At 37.1% G+C, this 25,570-nt stretch overlaps 1 long non-coding RNA gene across 2 annotated transcripts in view; it reads right to left on the bottom strand.

The window, feature by feature from the left end:
• Window positions 1–25,570, bottom strand: part of LOC309655042 — a 305,351-nt gene that overhangs the window by 263,679 nt on the left and 16,102 nt on the right. The gene's annotated exons all lie outside the window — the stretch shown is intronic.

The following is a 25,570-nucleotide window of genomic DNA, read 5'->3' as shown; positions in this document are numbered from 1 at the left end:
CACTCACTGATTGGTTGAAAGCATCCACCTTCAGGCTGAGGAACCATAAACTCCTTTGCTCTTATTTTTCCTTATTTACCTGTTCAAGCACAAATGCAACCTGTAAGTATTTCCTGCATTTGTTTATTTTTGTGCTTTTTCCCACTTCCCCCAAAAAGACTAAAACTCCATTAGGGGAAGTGCCTGTAAAGCCTTTTCTATTTTTGATGCCCATTGCTTTACATACAGCAGATGTTCAATAAACTTCTATTGAATGACTGAACTAAAAAGTTGATATAATTATTTAGGGGCTTCCCTGGTGGCGCAGTGGCTGGGAGTCTGCCTGCCAATGCAGGGGACACGGGTTCGAGCCCTGGTCCAGGAAGATCTCACATGCCGCGGAGCAACTAAGCCTGTGGGCCACAACTACTGAGCCTGCACTCTAGAGCCCGCGAGCCACAACTACTGAAGCCTGCATGCCTAGAGCCTGTGCTCTGCAACAAGAGAAGCCACTGTAGTGAGAAGCCTGCGCACCGCAACGAAGAGTGGCCTCTGCTCTCTGCAACTAGAGAAAAGCCGACGCAGAGCAACAAAGACCCAACGCAACCAAAAATAAATAAATAAATAAATAACAAATACATTTTTTAAAAAGTGAATAAGAAACCCACCCTTCCTTGATTCCATTTTAAAAAAATGATAATAATTACTTAGAAAAAGTTCTATTGCAAATGATGACAAAATATATTCAGGAATAAACCAGCAAGATAATATCCAAAACCTAAAAGAAGAAAATGATCAAAAAAAACCAAGGAACATAAAAACAAAATTAAATTAAATAATGAAGAGTTTAAACATTTCTAGAACCAGAAGACAAAACTATAAATATGTAAATTCTCCTTAAAAATGTATTAATTTGTGTTTAGAATCTTGAAAAATTAGATCAATAACTCAGTGCACAGTAAAATAAATTTCAAAGGATCCAAAATTTTAATGCCAAGGAAATGTCTCAATTCCGTATCTTGAATAAATTCTACCGGATTGTAGGTACAACGATTTTTACACAATGTTGGATTAATTTGCTAATATTGTGTTGAGGATTTTTACAAGTATGTTCATGAGAGATACTGGTCTATAGTTTTCCATTTTTGTAATGTCTTTGTCTGGATTTAGTAGTGCTGGCCTCAGGGAGCAAGTTAAGAAATGCTCCCTGTGTTTATGTTTTCTGGAAAAGACTATAGAGAGTTGATACAATTTATTCTCTAAACATTTTGTAGAATTCACCTGTGAAACTATCTGTGCCTTGTACTTTCTTTTTGGAAGATTATTAATTATTCATTCAATTGTTTAATAGATATATGGCTCTTCAGTTTTTCTCTTTATCTTTGTGTGAGTTTTGGAAACTGTGTCTTTTAAAGAATTGGTCCATTTTATCTGTTTTAAAATTTGTGACAATCATAGACCCCACTAAAGTTTAGAAGTGGCAGAAATGACACTGAAGAATCCTCTCAGATTCAACATTGCAAGGACAAAGCCAAAGTCAAATAACAGAATTTACCGAATATCACCTAAAACCAAATTTTGGTGCATCACTAGTCCTATCTTATTTTCTATTATATCTTCAGTGCTTAGAACATTATGGATATATGGATAATACATAAATAAACTCATGAATAGTAGGGGAATAAATTGTTATTATCTTTCTCAAGAGCTAATTGGCAATATATTTCATGATCCTTTGATTTTTCAACTTCATTGACTCTAATTTTCATAATCTTATCTATGGATTTCTTAATACTGTGTTCAAAGATAAATATATAAGATGTTAACTATAAAATTATTTATAAGCATGAAACAATATAGACTAAATATTATAGAATAGGGAAATGGATGTACATACCATTTCAGGTATACACTAAGTGATGAAATATTACACACCTTTCAAAATCATGATTTCAAAGAATAATTAAATGGATGAATTTGTCTTCAAAATAAAGATTTCAGGGTACAATCTATAGAGGAAATAAGTCAATCTTTAGAAAATAGGACTAAAGGGAAATGTCAATTGTGTTTTCCTGAACTGTGTGATTACAGGTGATTTCATAAGAAAAAAGTGCCCAGTTTGTGTTGGCTATTACTTTTTATTAATATTTTTAGCTTTCCCTTAATTAATTTCCTTTAATTTCTAAATGTCCTAAATTAAGCATGCTTTATTTTCATAATGAGAAAGATGTTCAGTAATATAAAGAAAGCACTTAATAATGTTCCTTTCTTACAAATTAATTTCTTTAGAAAACAACAGAAAAAGAGTAATCGTTGAGTTTTTAAGGTACTTTAAACGCTCATGATTAGAAATAAAGAGTTACGAACTATATTTATCCCACATGGAAAAAAAGCTTAGCCATATAGAAAAAATTGGCAAGGATTAAGAATTTTTCCATTTCATGTAAAATCTAACTGACCTATTCAGCACTGTCAAAAAGGAATCATTAATAATGAGATAAATTAGGCTTTATTGTAATAAACCCTGGAGCAGGCTTCATACAGTTATCTACATGAAAAGTCCTGCGGGACATTCATTATTTGTATTTATTCTTTGATAATGTGATTATGAGGTTTGACCTTCCACTTAGAATTGTGAAAATCTAATCATGAGTTTATATCCCTTCATATTTCTAGTAGTCAGAGTACTGCCTGAAGAGGGGCACTATGTAAGCATGTTCAAAATGATAAAAAATGACATTTTTTTAATTGCAGTGGTTGAATGTTGAGGTTGTACCTGCCTACTCAATACTCAAAGTGCTGCTTTTGGGATAAATAGATGAGGCTGTTTCATGTCCATATCCATTAGTCAGGATTGGTTGAGTTTTCTTGTAATAATAAAGAATTCTAAAATCTCTAGACCTTAAAACAATGGTAGTTAATTACTGATACAGCCAAAGTTTGCTGTGGGCTGAGGTCAATCACCAGGATACATGTCCTCCACATGACAGCTCAACCTTACATCTCCATGTCACCAGACGTGTTTACGATAGCCATGGCAAGAGAAAAGGAGAGGCTGAGAGTTGTGTACCAGCAATGAAATGCCTCTGCTCAAAATAACACGCATCATTTCCAATCACACTTTTTGAACAAAGCTCATCCCATAGCTGTGCCTCATGTCAAGGTCAGGATATGAGAGGGAATGTAGAAGTACAAACCTACAGTTTACTGGAAAGAAGTAAAGCAGAGATGAATGGCTGTAGTATTTGTCATGCTATGCAACTGTGATTTGCCAAAGCCCAGAAGTATGCATCATTGGTAAATGAAAATAGGCTACCTGGATTCAATGTTTGCATTCCATAGAAGTGAGGCATCTAGGTTCCATAGGTGTGCTTTTATGTGTTCACATATCTAACTGAGATGGAGACAAACAGAATCAACATACAAGCAAGCTAGATGATCCTCCACATGAAAATATCACTTAGACTTTTTCCCCATGGAAAACACAGACATAGAAAGACTTTGAAAAAGTGACTATTCCCTTCAACGACTTAGTATTGGGTGAGCCAAAACGTTCGTTCATTTTTTTCCATAAGATGGCTCTAGTAGCACTTAGTTGTCTTTAACTTCATTCGAAACAATTTCGTTAGATTGTATGTGACAACTGTCATATCGGCATGCATTTAAAAAAAGACCTACCAAAATTGGTGAATTTTTGTGTAGCCATTTTAATACTGAAGATGGAAGAAAAAAGCAACATTTTCAGCATCTTATGCTTTATTATTTTAAGAAAGGTAAAAATGCAACTGAAATGCATAGAAAAGATTTGTGCAGTGTATGGAGAAGGTGCTGTGACTGATCGAACGTGTCAAAAGTGGTTTGCGAAGTTTCGTGCTGGAGTTTTCTCACTGGACGATGCTCCACAGTCGGGTAGACCACTTGAAGTTGATAGCTATCAAATCGAAACAATAACTGATGGCAATCAATGTTATACCACACGGGAGATGGCCGACATACTCAAAATATCTGAATCAAGCACTGAAAATTATTTGCACCAGCTTGGTTATGTGAATCGCTTTGATGTTTGGGTTCCACATAAGTTAAGCGTAAAAAACCTCCTTGACCATATTTCCGCATGAGATTCTCTACTGAAACATAATGAAAATGTTCTGTTTTTAAAACGAATTGTGATGGGCGATGAAAAGTGGATACTGTACAGCAATGTGGAATGGAAGAGGTTGTGGGGCAGCGAAATGAATCACCACCATCCACACCAAAGGCCGGTCTTCATCCAAAGAAGGTGATGTTGTATACATAGTGGGATTGGAAGGGAGTCCTCTGTTATGAGCTCCTTCCGGAAAACCAAACGATTAATTCCAACAAGTACTGTTCCCAATTAGACCAACTGAAAGTGGCACTCGACGAAGTGTCCAGAATTAGTCAAGAGAAAACGCATAATCTTCCATCAGTGTAACACAACACCGCATGTTTCTTTGATGACCAGGCAAAAACTGTTACAGCATGGCTGGGAAGTTCTGATTCATCTGCTGTATTCACCAGACATTGCACCTTCGGATATCCATTTATTTTGGTCTTCACAAAATTCTCTTCATGGAAAAAATTTCAATTCCCTGGAAGACTGTAAAAGGTACCTGGAACAGTTCTTTGCTCAAAAAGATAAAAAGTTTTGGGAAGATGGAATTATGGAGTTGCCTGAAAAATGGCAGAAGGTAGTGGAACAAAAGGGTGAATATGTTGTACAATAAAGTTCTTGGTGAAAATGAAAAATGTGTCTTTTATTTTTACTTAAAACACCAAAGGCACTTTTTGGCCCACCCAATATAAGTGAAAGAGCACTGATTTTGAAGAGAAACAATCCTGAGTTTTAATTCTCACCTTTTGGAGCGACAGGTAGTTTTCTTATGGAAAATATTGAAAATGTTCCCATTTTATTGATGGAGAAATTGAAGTGCCAAAGAGAGGATGTACAATGAGAAAGAAAATGGCAGAAATTAGAGCCCGTATTAGCCTGACTGTTTATCCATCTTTAATGGAGGGTTATCATTGTTTCTTAAACAGTTTGCTTTAAATTAATATCTCATCCTGCGAAATGAAATAATCCATGTAAAAATAATATATATTAATAATATTTTCTATAAAATACACTGTAAAAGTAGGAAACATGGACAATTCCATATTTTTTAGAAAATAAAATATTTTATGCAATAAAAGTATGTATCACAAAAGTATTAGAATAAAGCATATCTCTCAGATAACACCAAGTTGTAATTATGTACTGGCAGCAACTTCTATCATGAAAGTAAAGGGACAACTCTTATCACTGCATATAAATTACACACCAAAATTATGAGGTATATTGGGCACAATTGAATATAGGTTTCCATCACCTAATAAATCATTAAAGTCCTTGCTTTCACAGACAATGCATTATCCACCTCTGTGACTCTGAACAAAACAGTTTTTCCACTGCCAACTTTTCTTCACAAGCGGTTAAATATTTTGTTTTGCAAAGTGATGATATAGGGTCAAAAGCTGCTCTCCCACCCAAAGAGTCACAGATTAGAAAAAGAGCAGGTTTCACTTGTGTTAATGGTTTTAGACCTGGCATTTTTCTGAGCCTACCTTGAACTGCATTTACACATTACATGTATTTACCTCTCTTTTATTTCACATGAAATTGTCTTACCTATTAAGATTTTTAACTCTGGGTCATGGCATACTCTGCAGAGGCACAAATTTGTTCTCATATTCCCTGAGGCTAAAATTATTTTGGTGAATGAACTACCAACAGATTTAAAAGATTGCCTCATTAACATGGTCAAATGGTTTACAATATAGATGAAAAATTTTAAATTTTATTTTCATGCTAGAGTTATTGATACTTTTTTAAAATAATAATTTAAAAAACGTTTATAAGTTCTAAGGATCACTCACCTTTGGGTGCATTTAAGCCAGAATGAAGAGAGATGAGGAAAAGGGAGTTCATATTTATTGAGCCTTTAGTTTTTATTCAGTTTCAAATATTTCTTGGTGTTTTGTAAGCATTTCTCAGCACATTTCTAACAAATGCTCGAATGTGCATACAGGTAGAATTAAAATTCAGGATTGTTTCTCTTCAAAATCCATGTTCTTTCCAATGCCTTCAGCAGTGAAAGGAACCAGCATACTTGTAATATCACGATTAATAAAACCATGGCTACCACCATTTCAACCACAACAACTATGTAAACATTATAATTAAATCTATTTCTTAATACTATATTAAAGGCAATAATCTTTAACATGGATTATTTCTTTTAATCCTCATGAGTCTATGAGCTGGGTATCGCCACCATTTTATTCATTTTACAGATGAGAAAACAGTGATTTCGAGAGTTTTCAGTTACTTGCTCAAAGTTACACAGCAAGTAACTAAGTTAATGGTGGATCAGGAATCAAACCCTGAGTCCACTGGACATCACAGTTAAAATTCTAAACCACTTCTTATCAAAATTCAGAATTATAACTGACAAGTAGTCTTCATTTCTTCACTTTGATAGTCACATGTGATTGAAAATATATTTGTCCAATTGAACTGACACAGCTATTATGTGGGCATCTGTGATCAGAAAGAAGGTGCAACCCTAAATATTGACAATCCTAACGAGAAGGAGAAATTCCCAATCACTTAAAGTGATCGTCATTTAAAGGGAAAAGGAGTGTCAGACTCATTTGCAGGCTGTTTCAGGTTCTTTTATGGCTCATTAGCTTTTCCCATCCTTTTCATTTGTTTGACTTTTCTGTGAACATTTCTTCACGATTAATCAAGCTGTCCATCCAGTGGCAAGGACTGGGAGCACGCCTGGGTCGACACACACCCACCAGCTCTATTGTTAAAAATTATCTAATGCTCTCGTCCCATGGTGAAGCAGGTTTGGAGAATCTCTGCTATACGAAAAGGCTGGCACTGTGCATTTCGGAATTCTGCACAGGGTTCTCTCTGCTGGAGCCTGACACTGCGGCAGAGACAAAGAACTCATTACCTGTCCTCAGCCAGAGGACAGGAGGCCCAATTCCATCCTCTCAGTTCCACACTCTCCTGCACTTTTCTTTTCTTTCTTTTTTTTTTTAATCGAAGTATAATTGACTTACATTTCAGGTGTACAGCAAAGCAATTCATTTTTTATATTTTTTTCAGATTCTTTTCCATTTATAGATTATTACAAGATATTGAGTATAGTTCCCTGTGCTATAAACAGTAGGTCCTTGTTGTTTGTCTATTTTATATACAGTAGTGCGTATCTGTTAACCATATCTGGTTGCTCACTGTGTTAATAACAAGCACCATCTACTGCACACTCTAGCAGATGTTGGCTGTGCCTCACCCTCCCCATATTCCTCAGGTCCTACCAAGTCAGTGTCTTCTGGCTGATGTCAGACTAGAGTGTCTGCAAACTTGTGCCTGAGAAACTTCTTTCCATTAGTACAGATCCTTTTGCCCTCACATGCACTGCAGGCCAGAGGTGCCAGGGAACTGGGAATAGCCAGTTGCCACATACCCTGGGAACAGCCCTCAATTAACCACTAATGGGAATTGCTATATAAACTCCCAGCTCACACACCTTTGAGTATATATCCAAAGAAAATGAAAACAATTAGAAATGACATATATATATATCCCTTGCTCAATGCAGCACTATTTACAATAGCTAAGATATGGAAAAAACTAAGTGTCCATTGAGGGATGAGAGGAAAAGGATCAAGAAGATGTGATTATATTTATACAGAGACACACGTATACATAAAGAATGAAATAGGTTAAATTAAGTTAAAAAATAGTAAATAAAATTAATAATAATACTCATAAAGCATTTGGTAAAATATAACTAAATCCAAGTGATGCAGAAGAAAAGAAATAATAAAAATTAGAGCTAAAGTCATTGAAACTGAAAATCAATCAATAAAATTTTTAAAAACTTAAAGCTGATTTTTTGAAAAGATCAATAAAATGGATAAGCCTGTAGTCATGCTGACTAAGAAAAATAGAGAGAAGACACAAAATACTAATACCAGAAATGAAAGAGGGACATCACTACAGATGCCAGGGACATGAAAAGAATAAGGGAATATTATGAAAAACCTTTTGCCCAGAAATTTGATCACCTAGGAGAAATGGACCAATTCCTTGAAGGACACAATTTCCCTAAACTTGCACAAGAAAAAATAATCTAAAGAGACATTTATCCATTAAAGAAATTGAATCAATAATTCAATCAATAATAACCTTCCAAGATAGAAAGCAGCAGGCCTAGATGCATTCATCAGAGAATTGTACCAAACTTTTATGGAAGAAACTCTATTGATTCTCTAAAATCTCTTTCATAAAATAGAATTAGAGGAAATCTCACCTAACTCATTCTATGAGACCAGGATTACCCTAATAACAAAACCAGACATAGACATTAGAAGAAAACTACAGACTAATATCCTTCACGAACATATATACAAAAATCCACAGAAGAAATGAGCAACTTGAATCCAAAAAGATATACAAAGAATCATACTCAACAATCAAGTGAGATTTATCACAGGTATGCAAGGCTGGTTCAACACTGTAAAACCAATTAATGCAATCCATCACATCAATAGATTAAAAAGGAAAAACTGCAATGATCATAAGTGGTATATTTATTGACTGAGAAGGAAGAAATAAATTATTTTTGTTCACATTTACAAATCCATGAATAAAACCTTAAAGAGCTGACAAAAAGAAATGCCTGGAACTAATAAGCAATTATAACAAGGTTGCAGGATATAAGGTTAATAATAAAAAAAGTCAATCATTTTACTATACAGCAGCAATGAACAAGTGGAATTTGAGATTAAAAACACAAACCGTTTACTTTGGCATCTCCAAAATTAAATGACTAGCTATAAATCTAACAAAATGTGTACAAGAGCTTTTTGAGAAGAACTACAAAACTCTGATGAAAGGCATCAAAATAGAACCAAATAAATGGAGAAATATTCCAAGTTTATGGATAAGGAGACTCAGGATTGTCAAGATATCAGTTCTTCCCAACTCAGTCTATAGATTCAGTGCAATTCCAGTTTGAATTCCAGCAAGTTATTTTGTGGCTACTGAGAATTCTAAAGTTCGTAAGGAGAGATGAAAAACCCAGAATAGTCAACCCAATATTGAAGGAGAAGAACAAAATCAGAGGACTGACACTACCTGACTTTAAGACGGACTATAAAGCTTCAGTAATAAGACAGCGTGGTATTGAGAAAAGAATAGATAAGTCCACCTATGGAACAAAGTACAGAACTCAGAAGTAACCCACATAAATATAGTCAACTCATCCTTGACAAAGGAACAAAAGCAATTCAATGGAGAAATGAAGACTGTATTTTCAATAAATGGCACTTATACAACTAGACATCAACATGCAAAAAAAGAAACTCTAGACACAGACTTTATACCCTTTACAAAAATTAACTCAGATTAGATCATAGATGTAAAATGCAGAACTATAAAACTCCTAGTAGATAACATAAGAGAAAATCTAGATGACATTGGGTATGGTGATGATTTTTTAGATACAACACCAAAGACAAAGTTCAAGAAAGACATAGTTGATAAGCTAGACTTATTAAAATAAAGAATTCTGCTCTGTGAAAAACAATGTTAAGAGAATGAAACAAAGACAAACTATAGGTTGGGAGGAAATATTTGCAAAAGACACACCTAATAAAGGACTGTTATCCACAATATACAAAGAACTCTTAAAACTCAACAATAAGGGGGGCCTTCAAGATGGCGGAGGAGTAAGACGTGGAGATCACCTTCCTCCCCACAAATACATCAAAATTACACCTACATGTGGAACAACTCCTACAGAACATCTACTGAACGCTGGCAGAAGACCTCAGACTTCCCAAAAGGCAAGAAAATCCCCACGTACTGGGTAGGGCAAAAGAAAAAGACAAAACAGAGACAAAAGAGTAGAGATGGGACCTGCTCCTCAGGGAGGTAGCTGTGAAGGAGGAAAAGTTTTCACAAACTAGGAAGCCGCTTCACTGGCGGAGACAGAGGTGGCAGGGGGGGGGGAGCTTCGGAGCCACAGAGGAGAGCGCAGCAACGGGGTGCAGAGGGCAAAGTGGAGAGATTCCCATACAGAGGATCCATGCAGACCAGGATTCAGCAGTCCCAGAGGCTTCCCTGCTCACCCACCGGCTGGGACAGGTCAGGGATCGGACCTGAGGCTCCGGCTTCATCGGAGGTCACATCCCACAGAGACGACTGGGGTTGGCTGTGTGAATACAGCCTAAAGGGGGGTAATGCACCACAGCTAGCCAGGAGGGAGTCCAGGAAAAAGTCTGGACCTGCCTAAGAGGCAAGAGGCCTTTGTTTCGGAGTGCACGAGGAGAGGATTCAGAGCACCACCTAAAGGAGCTCCAGAGACGGGTGTGAGCCGTGGGTATCAGCGCGGACACCAGAGATGGGCATGAAATGCTAAGGCTGCTGCTGCAGCCACCAAGAAGCTTGTGTGCAAGCACAGGTCACTATCCACACCTCCCCTCCCGGGAGCCTGTGCAGCCCACCACTGCCAGGGTCCCGTGATCCAGGCACAACTTCCCCAGGAGAACACACAGTGCGCCTCAGGCTGTTGCTATGTCACATTGGCCTCTACTGCCACAGGCTTGCCCCGCATCCGTACCCCTCCCTGCCTCCAACCTGAATGATCCAGAGCCCCCTAATAAGCTGCTCCTTCAACCCCGTCCTATCTGAGTGAAGAACAGACACCCTCAGGTGACCTACACACAGAGGCAGGGCCAAATCCAAAGCTGAACCCCAGGAGCTGAGAAGAGAAAGGGAAGTCTCTCCAACCAGCCTCAGGAGAAGCGGATTAAATCTCCCCAGTCAACTTGATGTACCTGCATCTGTGGAATACCTCAATAGACAATGCATCATCTCAAAATTGAGGCGGTGGACTTTGGGAGCAACAATATATAGGTTTTTTTTTCCTTTTTCTCTTTTTGTGAGTGTGTATGTGTATGCTTCTTTGTGTGATTTTTGTCTCTATAGCTTTGCTTTTACCATTTGTACTAAGGTTCTGTCTGTCCTTTTTTTTTTTTTTTTTAACTATAGTTTTTAGTGCTTGGTATCATTGGTGGATTTACTTTTTGGTTCGGTTGCTCTCTTCTTTCACTTTTTAACTTTTTTTATTTTTAATAATAATTTTTTGTTTTTATTTTAATAACTCTCTTCCTCCCTCCCTCCCTCCCTCCCTCTCTCTCTCTTTCTTTCTTTCTTTCTCCCTTATCTTCTGAGCCATGTGGCTGACAGGGTCTTGGTGCTCCGGCCGGGTGTCAGGCCTGTGCCTCTGAGGTGGGAGAGCCGAATTCAGGACACTGATCAACCAGAGACCTCCCAGCTCCACATTAAATGGCGAAAGCTCTCCCAGAGGTCTCCATCTCAACGCTAAGACGCAGCTCCACTCCACGATGAGCAAGCTACAGTTCTGGACACCCTATGCCAAACAACTAGCAAGACAGGAACACAACACGACCCATTAGCAGAGAGGCTGCGTAAAATCATAATAAGGTCACAGACAGCCCAAAACACACCAACGGACACGGTCCTGTCCATCAGAAAGAAAAGATCCAGCCTCATCCACCAGAACACAGGCACTAGTCCCCACCACCAGGAACCCTACACAACCCACTGAACCAAACTTAGGCACTAGAGGCAGACACGAAAAACAATGGGAACTACAGACCTGCAGCCTGCGAAAAGTAGACCACAAAAAAAGTAAATTAAGCACAATGAGAAAACAGAGAAACACACAGGAGATGAAGGAGCAAGGTAAAAATCCACCAGACCAAACAAATGAAGAGGAAATAGGCAGTCTACCTGAAAAAGAATTCAGAGTAATGATAGTAAAGATGATCCAAAATCTTGGAAACAGAATGGAGAAAATATAAGAAACGTTTAACAAGGACCTAGAAGAAATAAAGAGAAAACAAACAATGATGAACAACACCATAAATGAAATTTAAGATTCTCTAGAAGGAAGCAATAGCAGAATAACTGAGGCAGAAGAATGGATAAGCGACCTGGAAGATATAATAGTGGAAATAACTGCTGCAGAGCAGAAAAAAGAATGAAAAGAATTGAAAACAGTCTCAGAGACCTCTGAGACAACATTAAATACACCAACATTCGTATTATAGAGGTCCCAGAAGAAGAATAGAAAAAGAAAGGGACTGAGAAAATATTTGAAGAGATTATAGTTGAAAACTTCCCTATTATGGGAAAGGAAAGAGTTTAGCAAGTCCAAGAAGCACAAGAGTCCCATACAGGATAAACCCAAGGAGAAATATGCCAAGACACATGTTAATTAAACTATCAGAAATTAAATACAAAGAAAAAGTATTAAAAGCAGCAAGGGAAAAACAACAAATAACATACAAGGGAACCCCCATAAGGTTAACAGCGGGTCTTTCAGCAGAAGCTCTACAAGCCAGAAGGGAGTGGCAGGACATATATAAAGTGATGAAAGGGAAAAACCTACAACCAAGATTACTCTGCCCACCAAGGATCTCATTCAGATTCAACAGAGAAATTAAAACCTTTACAGACAAGCAAAAGCTAAGAGAATTTAGCACCACCAAACCAGCTCTACAACAAATGCGAAAGGAACTTCTCTAGGCAAGAAACACAAGAGAAGGAAAAGACCTACAATAACAAGCTCAAAACAATTAGGAAAATGGTAATAGGAACATACATATCGATAATTACCTTACATGTAAATGGATTAAATGCTCCCACCAAAAGACACAGACTGGTTGAATGGATACAAAAACAAGACCTGTATATATGCTGTCTACAAGAGACCCACTTCAGACCTAGGGACACATACAGAATGAAAGTGAGGGGATAGAAAAAGATATTCCATGCAAATGGAAGTCAAAACAAAGCTGGCATACCAATTCTCATATCAGACAAAATAGACTTTAAAATTAAGACTATTACAAGAGACAAAGGACACTACATAATGATCAAGGGATCAATCCAAGAAGAGGATATAACAATTGTAATTATTTATGTACCCAACATAGGAGCACCTCAATACTTAAGGCAAATGCTAACAGCCATAAAAGGGGAAATTGACAGTAATGCAATCATAGTAGGGGACTTTAACACCCCAGTTTCACCAATGGGCAGATCATTCAAAATGAAAATAAAGAAGGAAACACAAGCTTTAAATGATACATCAAAAAAGATGGACTTAATTGATATTTATAGGACATTCCATCCAAAAACAATAGAATACACTTTCTTCTCAAGTGCTCATGGAACATTCTCCAGGATAGATCATATCTTGGGTCACAAATCAAGCCTTGGCAAATTAAAGAAAACTGAAGGCGTATCAAGCATCTTTTCTGATAACAATGCTATGAGACTAGATATCAATTACAAGAAAGAATCTGTAAAAAAACCAAACACATGAAGGCTGAACAATATACTATTAAATAACCAACAGATCACTGAAGAAATCAAAGAGGAAATTAAGAATACCTAGAATCAAATGACAATGAAAACACGATGACCCAAAACCTATGGGATGCAGGAAAAGTAGTTCTAAGAGGGAAGTTTATAGCAACAGAATCCTACCTCAAGAAACAAGAAACATCTCAAATAAACAAACTAACCTTACACTTAAAGCAATTACAGAAAGAAGAACAAAAAAACCCAAAGTTAGGAGAAGGAAAGAAATCATAAAGATCAGATCAGATATAAATGAAAAAGAAATGAAGGAAACGATAGCAAAGATCAATAAAACTAAAAGCTGGTTCTTTGAGAAGATAAAAAAAATTGATAAACCATTAGCCAGACTCATCAAGAAAAAAAGGGAGAAGACTCAAATCAACAGAATTAGAAACGAAAAAGGAGAAGTAACAACTGACACTGCAGAAATACAAAGGATCATGAGAGATTACTACAAGCAATTATATGCCAATAAAATGGACAACCTGGAAGAAATGGACAAACTCTTAGAAAAGCACAACCTTCCAAGACTGAACCAGGAAGAAATAGAAAACATAAACAGACCAATCACAAGCATTGAAATTGAAACTGTGATTAAATATCTTCCAAGAAACAAAAGCCCAGGACCAGATGATTTCATAGGTGAATTCTATCAAACATTTAGACAAGAGCTAACACCTATCCTTCTCAAACTCTTCCAAAATTTGGCAGAGGGAGGAACACTCCCAAACTCATTCTACGAGGCCACCATCACCCTGATACCAAAACCAGACAAGGATGTCACAAAGAAAGAAAATTACAGGCGAATATCACTGATGAACATAGATGCAAAAATTCTCAACAAAATACCAGCAAACAGAATCCAAGAGCACATTAAAAGGATCATACACCATGATCAAGTGGGGTTTACCCCACGAATGCAAGGATTCTTCAATATATGCAAATCAAACAATGTGATAAACCATATTAACAAATTGAAGGATAAAATCCATATGATCATCTCAATAGATTCAGAAAAAGCCTTTGACAAAATTTAACACCCATTTATGATAAAAACTCTCCAGAAAGTAGGCATAGAGGGAACTTACCTCAATATAATAAAGGCCATATATGACAAACCCACAGCCAGCATCGTTCTCAATGGTGAAAACCTGAAACCATTTCCTCTAAGTTCAGGAACAAGACAAGATTGTCCACCCTCACCACTATTATTCAACATAGTTTTGGAAGTTTTAGCCACAGCAATCAGAGAAGAAAAAGAAATTAAAGTAACCCAAATCAGAAAAGAAGAAGTAAAATTGTTACTATTTGCAGATGACATGATACTGTACATAGAGTATCCTAAAGATGCTACCAGAAAACTCCTAGAGCTAATCAATGAATTTGGTAAAGTAGCAGGATATAAAATTAATGCACAGAAGTCTCGTGCATTCCTATACACTAATGATGAAAAATCTGAAAGAGAAATTAAGGAAACACTCCAATTTTCCACTGAAACAAAAGGAATAAAATATCTAGGAATAAACCTACCTAAGGAGACAAAAGACCTGTATGCAGAAAACTATAAGACACTGATGAAAGAAATTAAAGATGATACAAACAGATGGAGAGAAATACCATGTTCTTGGATTGGAAGAATCAACATTGTGAAAATGACTATACTACCCAAAGCAATCTACAGATTCATTGCAGTCCCTATCAAACTACCAATGTCATTTTTCACAGAAGTAGAACAAAAAATTTCACAATTTGTATGGCAACACAAAGACCCTGAATAGCCAAAGCAATCTTGAGAAAGAAAAACGGAGCTGAAGAAATCAGGCTCCCTGACTTCAGACTATACTACAAAGCTACAGTAATCAAGATAGTATGTAACTGACACAAAAACAGAAACAGAGATCAATGGGACAGGATAGAAAGTCCAGAGATAAACCCACTCACATTTGGTTATCTTTTCTTTGATAAAGGAAGCAAGAATATACAACGGAGAAAAGACAGTCTCTTCAATAAATGGTGCTGGGAAAACTGGACAGCTACATGTAAAAGAATGAAATTAGAACACTACCGAACATCGTATACAAAAATAAACCCCAAATGGATTAAAAACCTAAATGTAAGTTCAGACACTATAAAACTCTTCAAGGAAATCATAGGAAGAACACTCTATGAAATAAATCACAGCAAGATCCTTTTTGACCACCTCCTAGAGAAATGGAGATAAAAACAAAAATAAACAAATGGGACCTAATGAAACTTTAAAGCTTTTGCACAGCAAAGGAAACCATAAACAAGACGAAAAGGCAACCCTCAGAATGTGTGAAAATATTTGCAAACGAAGCAACTGACAAAGGATTAATCTCCAAAATATACAAGCAACTCATGCAGCTCAATATCAAAAAAACAAACAACCCAATCCATGGGCAGAAGACCTAAATAGACATTTCTCCAAAGAAGATATACAGACTGCCAACAAACACATGAAAAGATGTTCAACATCACTCTTCATTAGAGAAATGCATATCAATACTAAAATGAGGTTATCACCTCACACTGGTCAGAATGGCCATCACCAAAATATCTACAAACAATAAATACTGGAGAGGGTGTGGAGAAAAGGGAACCCTCTTGCACTGTTGGTGGGAATGTACATTGATACAGCCACTATGGAGAACAGGATGGAGGTTCCTTAAAAAACTAAAAATAGAATTAGCATATGACCCAGCAGCCCACTACTGGGCATATACTCTGAGAAAACCATAATTCAAAAATACTCATGTACTACAATGTTCACTGCAGCTCTATTTACAATAGCCAGAACATGGAAGCCACCTATTGTCCATCGACAGATAAATGGATAAAGGAGATGTGGCACATATATACAATGGAATATTACTCAGCCATAAAAAGAAACGAAATTGAGTTATTTGTAGTGAGGTGGATGTACCTAGAGTCTGTCATACAGAGTGAAGTAAGTCAGAAAAAGAAAAAGAAATACCGTATGCTAACACATATATATGGAATCTAAAAAAAAAAAAAAAAAAAATGGTTCTGAAGAACCTAGGGGCAGGACAGGAATAAAGATGCAGATGTAGAGAACAGACTTGAGGACCCGGGAAGGGGGAACGTCAAGCTGGGACGAAGTGAGAGAGTAGCACTGACGTATATACACTACCAAATGTAAAATAGATTGCTAGTGGGAAGCAGCTGCATCACACAGGGAGATCAGCTCAGTGCTTTATGACCACTTAGAGGTGTGGGGGGATAGGGAGCGTGGGAGGGAGAAGCAAGAGAGAGGGGATATGGAGATTTATGTATACATATAGCTGATTCACTTTGTTATAAAGCAGAAACTAACACAACATTGTAAAGCAATTGTACTCCAATAAAGATGTTAAAATAAAAAACGTATCCGTAAGACTACAAACAACCTAAAAAATGGACAAAAGAGCTGAAAAGACACCTCACCACAGAAGATACAGAGATGGCAAGTAAGCATATAAAGATATGTTCAACACCACAGGTCATTAGGGAACTGCAAATCAAAACAATAATGAGATACCACTATATATGTATTAGAATTGCTCAAATCCAAAACACTAACACCACCAAATGCTGTTGAGGAATTAGAACAACAGGAACTCTCATTTACTGCTGGTGGGAATGTAAAATGGTACAGCTACTTTGGATGACAGTTCGGTGGTTTCTTATAAAACTAAGCATACTCTTACTATATGATCTAGCAAGCATCCTCCTTTGTATTTACTCAAATGAGTTGAAAACATAAAACCTGAACACAGATGTTTATAGCAGCTTTATTTATCTTTGCTAAGCTTGGAAGCAATCAAGAGGTCCCTCGGTAGGTGAATGGATAAATAAACTGTGGTATGTCCATACAAGAGAATATTATTTAGCGCTAAAAAGAAATGAACTTTCAAGCCATAAAAATACATGGAAGACATTTAAATAAATACAGTAATTGAAAGAAGCTAATTTGAAAAGCTAAATACTGTACGATTCAACTATTTAACATTCTGGAAAAGGCAAAACTATGGGGACTTTACAAAGGTTAGAAGTTGCCAATATTTAGGAGGGAAAGAAGGATAAGTAGACAGAGCACAGAGGATTTTTCGGGCAGTGAAACTATTTTATACAACAATGGTGAAAGTGTGTCATTATACATTTGTCAAAACCCATAGAATACACAACACTAAGAGAGAACCCTAATGCAAACTATGGACTTTGGGTGATTATGATGTATCAGTGTAGGTTCATTGATTATAAAAAATGTACTACTCTGGTGTGGGATGTCAATAATGAGGGAAGATGTGCATGTGTGGCGGACAGGGCATATTATGGAAACTCTATACCTCCCAATCAATTTTACCACGACCTTCCTTAAAACTACTCTATTAAGTTTATTAATTTAAAAAACCGTTCTTACATGCAAAATCATTGCCATTAGTGATGAAACTAATTCCTTTGGTTTAAGTCTTTGTACCTTCAAAATCTCTTAATAAAATGAAAACATGCTTTCTGAGATAAAAGTCACATCATGAAACAAACAACCTTCAACCTATAAACATATATTTTTTTTTATTACAGCATATGATTTAACTCCTAGATTTAAAATATTAGGGATAATAACCAATAACAAAATGGACTCTAGTTTCTCCAACTGACAGAAGAACAGATAACAATTATAAGATTGCAATACAAGGCTGTCCAAACTTAAATTAGTACTATTAACTAAAATTTTAAAAGTTATTTAGAAAGTTTATGAAAATCCATAAATTCTTCATGTTTAGAATTCTATGTATCTCTTAGAGAGTGGGTGCTTTTAGTCTGATTATACACTGTTAAGTGACACGTCATTGTTTTAATGTTACATATTTTAGCACAAGTCATTGAATAAAGGTGTTCGGAATCCACACTTCGTATTTTCAAGTGTTAAAATGAGTTATTGTCTTAGTTGTCCCAACAGTTCTATTAGGCTACTTTTACATCAAAGGAGTGGAATTAGTTAAAATCATCAAAAATGGTTTCTAAGAAAAAGTCGTTCTTCTTCTACAGCTTAATTGGGATTGGACAATGGAATGATTCAAAGCAAATTTTTAAAATAAATGCTTTCATTTAAAATTTTCATTTCAGTGTGTGGTAGATTCACAGCTTCTTTAAAGTATGTATTTTCAGATGACCCTGCTTATAGGTATATACCTAATATGTATATCAGTTATAATTTTTTATGTGTACACTAAAATAGCATGATTTTTTAAATGTGTTCAAATATTCAGTAAAGAGATAAGTCTGTGCTGCTTTTATTATGTATAATTTTTTCACTATTCAAAGAATGCTGAACATAATTCACAGTTGTGGGTTTAAAGGACTGAAAAGTATGCCAGCAAAGAAATATAACTTTTAGAGTAGTATTTAAAAGGTTACCACCTGAGAAATCACATGATATTTACATGGTCTAATACTGAAAATAAAGAATCCATTTCATTTCTCATCCAGCGAAAATTTAAGCTATACTATTGACCAAAATGGCAGAATTTTTTCAAGATAACTTGACACATCAAAATATCCTCTTTACTGATAACATGTTAGTGACTGAAAAAGTGAAGCTGTTTACTTAATTAGTGGGAGAAACAGAGGTGTTAGACGTAAGTCCAAAAAGTGTTGAAAGCCTGAGAAAACACATCCTTTTGAGGGAAAAATCAAACTAGGAGAAATCTGGTATGCAAAGGAGTCGAAAATAAAGTGGAAGAATACTAGAACTTGATAAAAATAGTAAAGAAAGCAAAAAAGGAAAAAAAAAGTCTAAGATGCTACAAAGAACCTGACCCTAATTTCCTCTCAAATTACTGAATTGGGACTTCCCTGGTGGCGCAGTGGTTAAGAATCCGCTTGCCAGTGCAGGGGACACGGATTTGATCCCTGGTTCGGGAAGATCCCACATGCCGCAGAGCAACCAAGCCCGTGCGCCACAGCTGCCGAGCCTGCACTCTAGAGCCCGTGAGCCACAACTACTGAGCCCGCGTGCCACAACTACTGAAGCCCATGCTCCACAACAGAAGCCACCACAATGAGAAGCCTGCGCACCACAACGAAGAGTAGTCCCCGCTCTCCGCAACTAGAAAAAGCCCGCGTGCAGCAGTGAAGACCCAATGCAGCCAAAAATAAATAAATAAAATATAAATTTATTTTTAAAAAATTAAAAAATAAAACAAATTTAAGAAAATTACTGAACTGTATCATTTCTGTAGCTCTGGATGACATACTCCAGGGTGTTAAGGGATTAACTAATGAAGTCACTGGAACACCAGCAATTGTTTTTGAAAAGTCTTCCAGAATTGGGAAGGTGATATGTTGAAGGACTACACAAAAAATAGAAGCTATTTTATTTCTGGTATTCAGAAAGCACAAGAGCAATAATCCATAAACTCACTGGCTAGTTAGTCCAATCTCAATCTTATATATAAAAAAGAAACAAAGAAAAACTTTCCACCATGTATATTATTCTGCAACTTAAAAAATAAAAAAAAATTTCTGACAGTTAGCAATCTGGGTTCATGCAAGGAATTTTGTTTCCAAGTAAAAAGATAAGAACTTAATGATGTCAGGGTAGGGTCATGGGGAGGGATACTGAGCAGATGATATTTTATTATTATAATTTAAGGAGGGTCTGGTGTCTTGACAGTATTGAAGTATTTAGAGTTCACATTTGTTTAGGTATGAGCCTTGCTTCACGAGTCTAGAATTGGCAAGGCGTTTAGGATAAAGAAACATTATAAATGACATGACATCATTTCAAGTGGGGAGGGACCAGAGGGACTGTAAAGATTGGTGTGAGGTCTACTTGAATGTGATGTCTTCTCAAATGATCCAACAGTGTGTAGAAGCCAAATATCAATAACATCTGCAGATGATATATGAGAGGAAGGTGTTATAAACCCCAGTCAGGACTAAGGCAAAATAATAATTCTTTTAAGGACCACAGAGAACTGGAAAATAGGCAGGATATAACTAATGAGGTCCAACTTGGAAAATATGAGCTGATATATCAGGGGAAAAATATTCTGAAGCAGATACCTGCAGGAAGAAGTTAGAGTCAGAGCTATAGAAAGGTATTTCCTCTAAAGAACATTTTAAAAAGCTACACGCCTTCAAAGATGGCTTCTAGTTAGCCTAGTGGGAAAATCCCACTTTGTGTGCAGCCCATCTTATTCAAAACTTAACATTTTAATAGTTATTTCCAGAAGGGCTTAGAGGAAAGAGGTTAATCTTCATATTAAAGGCGAAGGTATTGTGCACAAATAATTGAATTGGTTGTTTTAGGGTTTGACCCCTCCCTTTCTCTGTTACCTGAAAGATGCCCTATGCTGTTAAGATCAGTACATAACTAAAGAGTGGATGAGGTAACCCATCCAACACATAGCTAACCGAGTACATGTTATGTGACATGCACCATTCTAGTTGCTGACGACAGTAGATTACAACACAGTCCCTAACCACGACAGCTAAATAATCTACTAGTATGTAGTGGGAATGAGGATGGAAGTAGAGGGCAGATATCAGAGACATTCATCAACCTATAGCATCTCTTTGCCAATTGGTGGCTGACTCTTCAAACTTAGATCCATGAATATGAAAGATCCTTACTGTATAGATGCATGAGTCAATTTATGCAATCTGTGAGCATGGAGTTAACCAAATACACAGTCCAAATTTAAACCAAAGCAGATAGTTCCATGTGACAATAAAACAGATTAGGGTGAATATGTGCAGATCAGTCAAGGTAAAAAAAAAAAAAAAGGGCTTTATTCCCAACTCCAAGTACCTTTAAAGTTTCTACAAATAGTTTCTACATATGATCACGAGTACCTTGGAAAGAATCATTATATATTCAATTTTCTTAATACGGATTAAATGAAGAGGAAGTATTCAAAGCTCTACTCCTTGATAAGCTGTTGAGTAGTGAAAAGACAGACACCGTCAGAGTCTTGTGTTTGAAGTTAAGAGGTTCCCTCTGCGAAAAGGGAGTCACTTGTGTTCATTTTTCCAGGCTCATGATTCTTCCTCTGCAAATAAGCCTTGGGAATTTCCTGGAGGCAAAATCGCAAACTCTGGAAATCTGGCATTATCCAAACTATAGCAGTCAAAAAGGGTATCCCTTATTTTGTCAGCAAACTCCCCTTCCTTCTCAGGTCTGTTGAAACATATATTTAGGTGGTGAATTTCTGCTTTTATTAAATTAACTCCTGACCATTTGGAAGTCAGGGTCAGATGACTCCATGGGGCAACCAGGCATTTTCCAGCGGTCAGCTGGCAACATTTCATGTGCTCAATCAAGCATAGAATGGATTTTGTATGTGTAAATGTTCCTTGATTTCTGTACTATTAACAGAAGACATTGTGGGGAAACAGGTGTGAAGGGAATTAAGCCATGGAGATGTGTAGAGCCAGTATAATATGCTGTGTATGAAGTTAGAATGGTTAAGTACTGAACTTATGTCCCAACACTAGCAATGGTATGTTCAGTTTTCATGGATGTTACCAATTTGACTATTTTGACAAATGGTCAATTGACAATTTGATCATGTGCATTGTGGGACCACTTTATTATGCTGACATATATCTTTGAGTGTATCATTGTGAAAGCAGCTCTGTGTTAGGATGGAGAGGAAAAAATCGAAGACAAATAGAAACAGTCTATTTCTTAAGCTCTTCATGCAGTGGGTAAGGTAGGCATTACAAATAACAACAAGAGTAATAATAATAATAGTAATAACCATATTTCTCTTAAGATGCATGACAGATATTAGCAAAGTGTTACAGGTATACAGAGGAAGCAGGAATGCATCCAGCTGTGGATGCTGGAAGTGGAAGCATCTTAGCTGGACCCTTTCAGTAGTCAGGGTCCAAACAGGAGACAGAAACTGCTTATTATTTGAAAAAGGAAGAGTATAGAGAAATATTAAGTATAAAGAAATATAATAATAATATTATATATGTTAAATATATTATATATAAATAATACAGTAAAAAAAAAGAAATATTATCTAAGGCATAAAGAAAAATCTGAAGAATACAGGAATAACACATATAGGCAGCAGTCATTATCTCTGGGGCTCCAACAAATTACCTAAGACCAGAAGGAACAAATCTATGAGAACCCCTGCCCCTGCCTTCCTTGTTGCCCCTGGACTGAGATACAGACCTTCTTCAAGTGGGTGCAGCTGTGGCCCTATGGGTGGCAGAGAAGTTCCCTGAGGTGCCACATGAGCAGGGATCACTGAAAAGCCACCTCATGGAGTGCCAGGGTAAGCCATCCATGGGGAGATGCTGTGCATTGGATGTCATGGGAAAACTGAAATGGATCTGAAATACTACCACTGTTTCTATGTACAGAATGTAATCATAATGAAACTAGCACAGGGTTTGAAGTCACATTCACTCCCTAGTGACAAGAAGACCTTGCGTCCCCATTTACTAGCCCTTCTGTTCATTTCAGGAAGACCTCACTGCTTCCTGACTCACTTCTCGCCCACCTCAGGGAGCCTCACACAGACTGTACAGCCACACCTGAGAAGTGGATGAATATTTCCCTGAGCTACATCCAATCTGAGAAGAAGCTCACAGCGGGTACTGGGCCTCCCATATGAGCAACAGTAGCTAGCATTTGTTCAGCGCTCACTATATGTCATGAACTCTTATCTGTATTCTCTGTTTTTACACATTTAATAATCACAAGAACCCTTTAAGAGCAGTATCACAGTCAGATTCGACTTCAGAGACCATGGCCTTCAACTGCCCCCAAATCTGTCTCTCACATCCACTGTGAACCTGGCATACTCTCACTGATCTGTTTGCCTGTATCCTTGAACCTTGGACAGTTTTCTTGAGACATCCCCCAGCCCGTTAAAGCCAGACAATAGCTGACTACTTCCACCGGAAAGTCACTCCATGCTGAGACTTGAACTTGTGCAGAGGTCAAACCTACGCCAGTAAGCCTCACTGTTCCCTACAAAACTTGAGGGCTATTTCTACAGTTCCAGTCTCCCAGGGACTTGATGTGATTGGGTATTTTATATCTTTAAGAGTGTTAAGTATAGCATGCCAGCATCTTTGTACTTCTGGCCCAGTACATAGGGCAGAAACCCAGGATCCTCTGCCCAATCTCAAATTATTATCTCCACTCTGTTGTGTGTTTCTCCTCAATTCACTCAAACCTCCACTATTCTTCTCCCTTTCCAGCTTTTCTTCTCCTGTGTTACATGGAATCTTCACTACATTCAATACATTCCTTTCCATCCTCTCTGCAAAGGGATATATATATATATATATATATATATATATATATCTCTGAAGGTCTGGCTTAAGGATTTCTCCCCTTCTGCCTCTATTTCCAGATCATGTCTCCTCAATCCTCATGTAAAATTCCCTGCTCCTTTTTAGTACACATCTTTGATCCACTGTCCCCCATCCCTTTTGACTGCTGCAGTTTGAAGACTTTGGGCAATATTCCTGATTTTTAAAGACTTTGGTACCAGACCTCTGGTTTCCCTTCTACCCTAAAGACTATCATTATCCCAAGACTGTCCAATGTCTATCCAATGCTTAGGGTCTGCAACAATGATTTCTTGCATTTGCTGTGGCCACTCTCTCCTACGGCCACATCTGCACTCACCTGAACCCAGTCATTACCTAGTACAGCCAAGTCTCCCAAGTCAGTGATTACTTCCACTGTGGAATGCTTAGCATCAAACATGAAAAGAAAAATAACTTAGGCACAGTAGAACAGATGTTTCCTTCTTTGGAAGAAGGAAAATCTAATTGTCAAATAAAGGGTTACTAGAACATAGAAAGCTTTTCCCTTCTACCCAGTAACTTACTGGGAAGAGATTAAAGGAGTAGCAAAATTATACCATTATACTGTCCCTTAAACAGGAAATTCAAAACAGCAACAACAACTTCTTACACTCAACCAGGTTAAGTTTAAGCCTGCTTAGAAACATAGGCTTTCTAGAGCAAGCACTCTCAAAGAATGGGAGATAAGTTAAGATTCCATGTTTATGGGTATTAAGCACAATGACCATGCCTTTTTCATTTAATCTGGGACAATTCTGAAACAGGGAGAGGGCGCTAAGGATAGTTAATCTTTGACTACAGGTGTAAACTGGGAGTGTCCTAAAAAAATTGGGATATATGGGCTAGGTGATTTTTTTTTTTAAACAATAGTAGTTTATATATGATGTCCCTGAAACGTCCCAAGGTGTGCACCCCTCCCAGTTGGGCCTCACTGGTACTGTGAACTTCGACAATTTCTGTCACAATTGATTGGTCCATCTGAAAAATGCTCACATTATTCCCTTACTACAAATCAACGATGTTACTGCTTTCCTTAAAATCTTTCAATAGTTTCTCATTATCCCAGTAGTTAACATGGCTTACAAGGCCTCTACCTAAATCCTAGGATTTATTATTATTATTATTATTATTATTATTACCCATAGCTTGACATACTCTACTCAAGCCATACTAAATAGCCTTAATTTCTACAACCTTTATTCTCCTCTTTACCTCTTAGCTTATTTTCCATGTTTTTCCATCTACTTGGGACTCTCATAATTTTATCTTCTTCACTTGGTCAATTCACTATCTACCCAATTTCACGGTAAACATCCTTTCTGCCAGGAACTGCTCTTAGACCCCCATGTGAACTGCCCGTTGCCCTGTCAATCGTCCCCCCCCCCCACCCCCAGCACTGTGTGTCTTCTCTCAGAGAACCCGGCACTCTTTATTGATATCGCATACTTAAGGTTTTGTCGTCTTCTTCATTACAAAGAAAACTTCATTAGGTAAAGTTTGTTTCTCCAGCACCAGATATCAGGAGGAGGCTAGTGACAGACTGATTATGTAGATGGAACATACATTAGCTGAGCATTTACTATGTGTCAGGCATTTAATCCTCTAACTGGCTCAATCAAAGAAGTACTCTTATTATACCTATTTTAGAAGTGAGGAAATTCGAGTCAGAGTAATTTTTTAAAAATTACC

This window comes from Balaenoptera physalus (genome assembly GCF_965194825.1).
Source record: "Balaenoptera physalus genome assembly, chromosome: 2".
Taxonomy (NCBI): Eukaryota; Metazoa; Chordata; class Mammalia; order Artiodactyla; family Balaenopteridae; genus Balaenoptera; species Balaenoptera physalus.
This window is presented reverse-complemented; position numbering and strand designations above follow the sequence as displayed.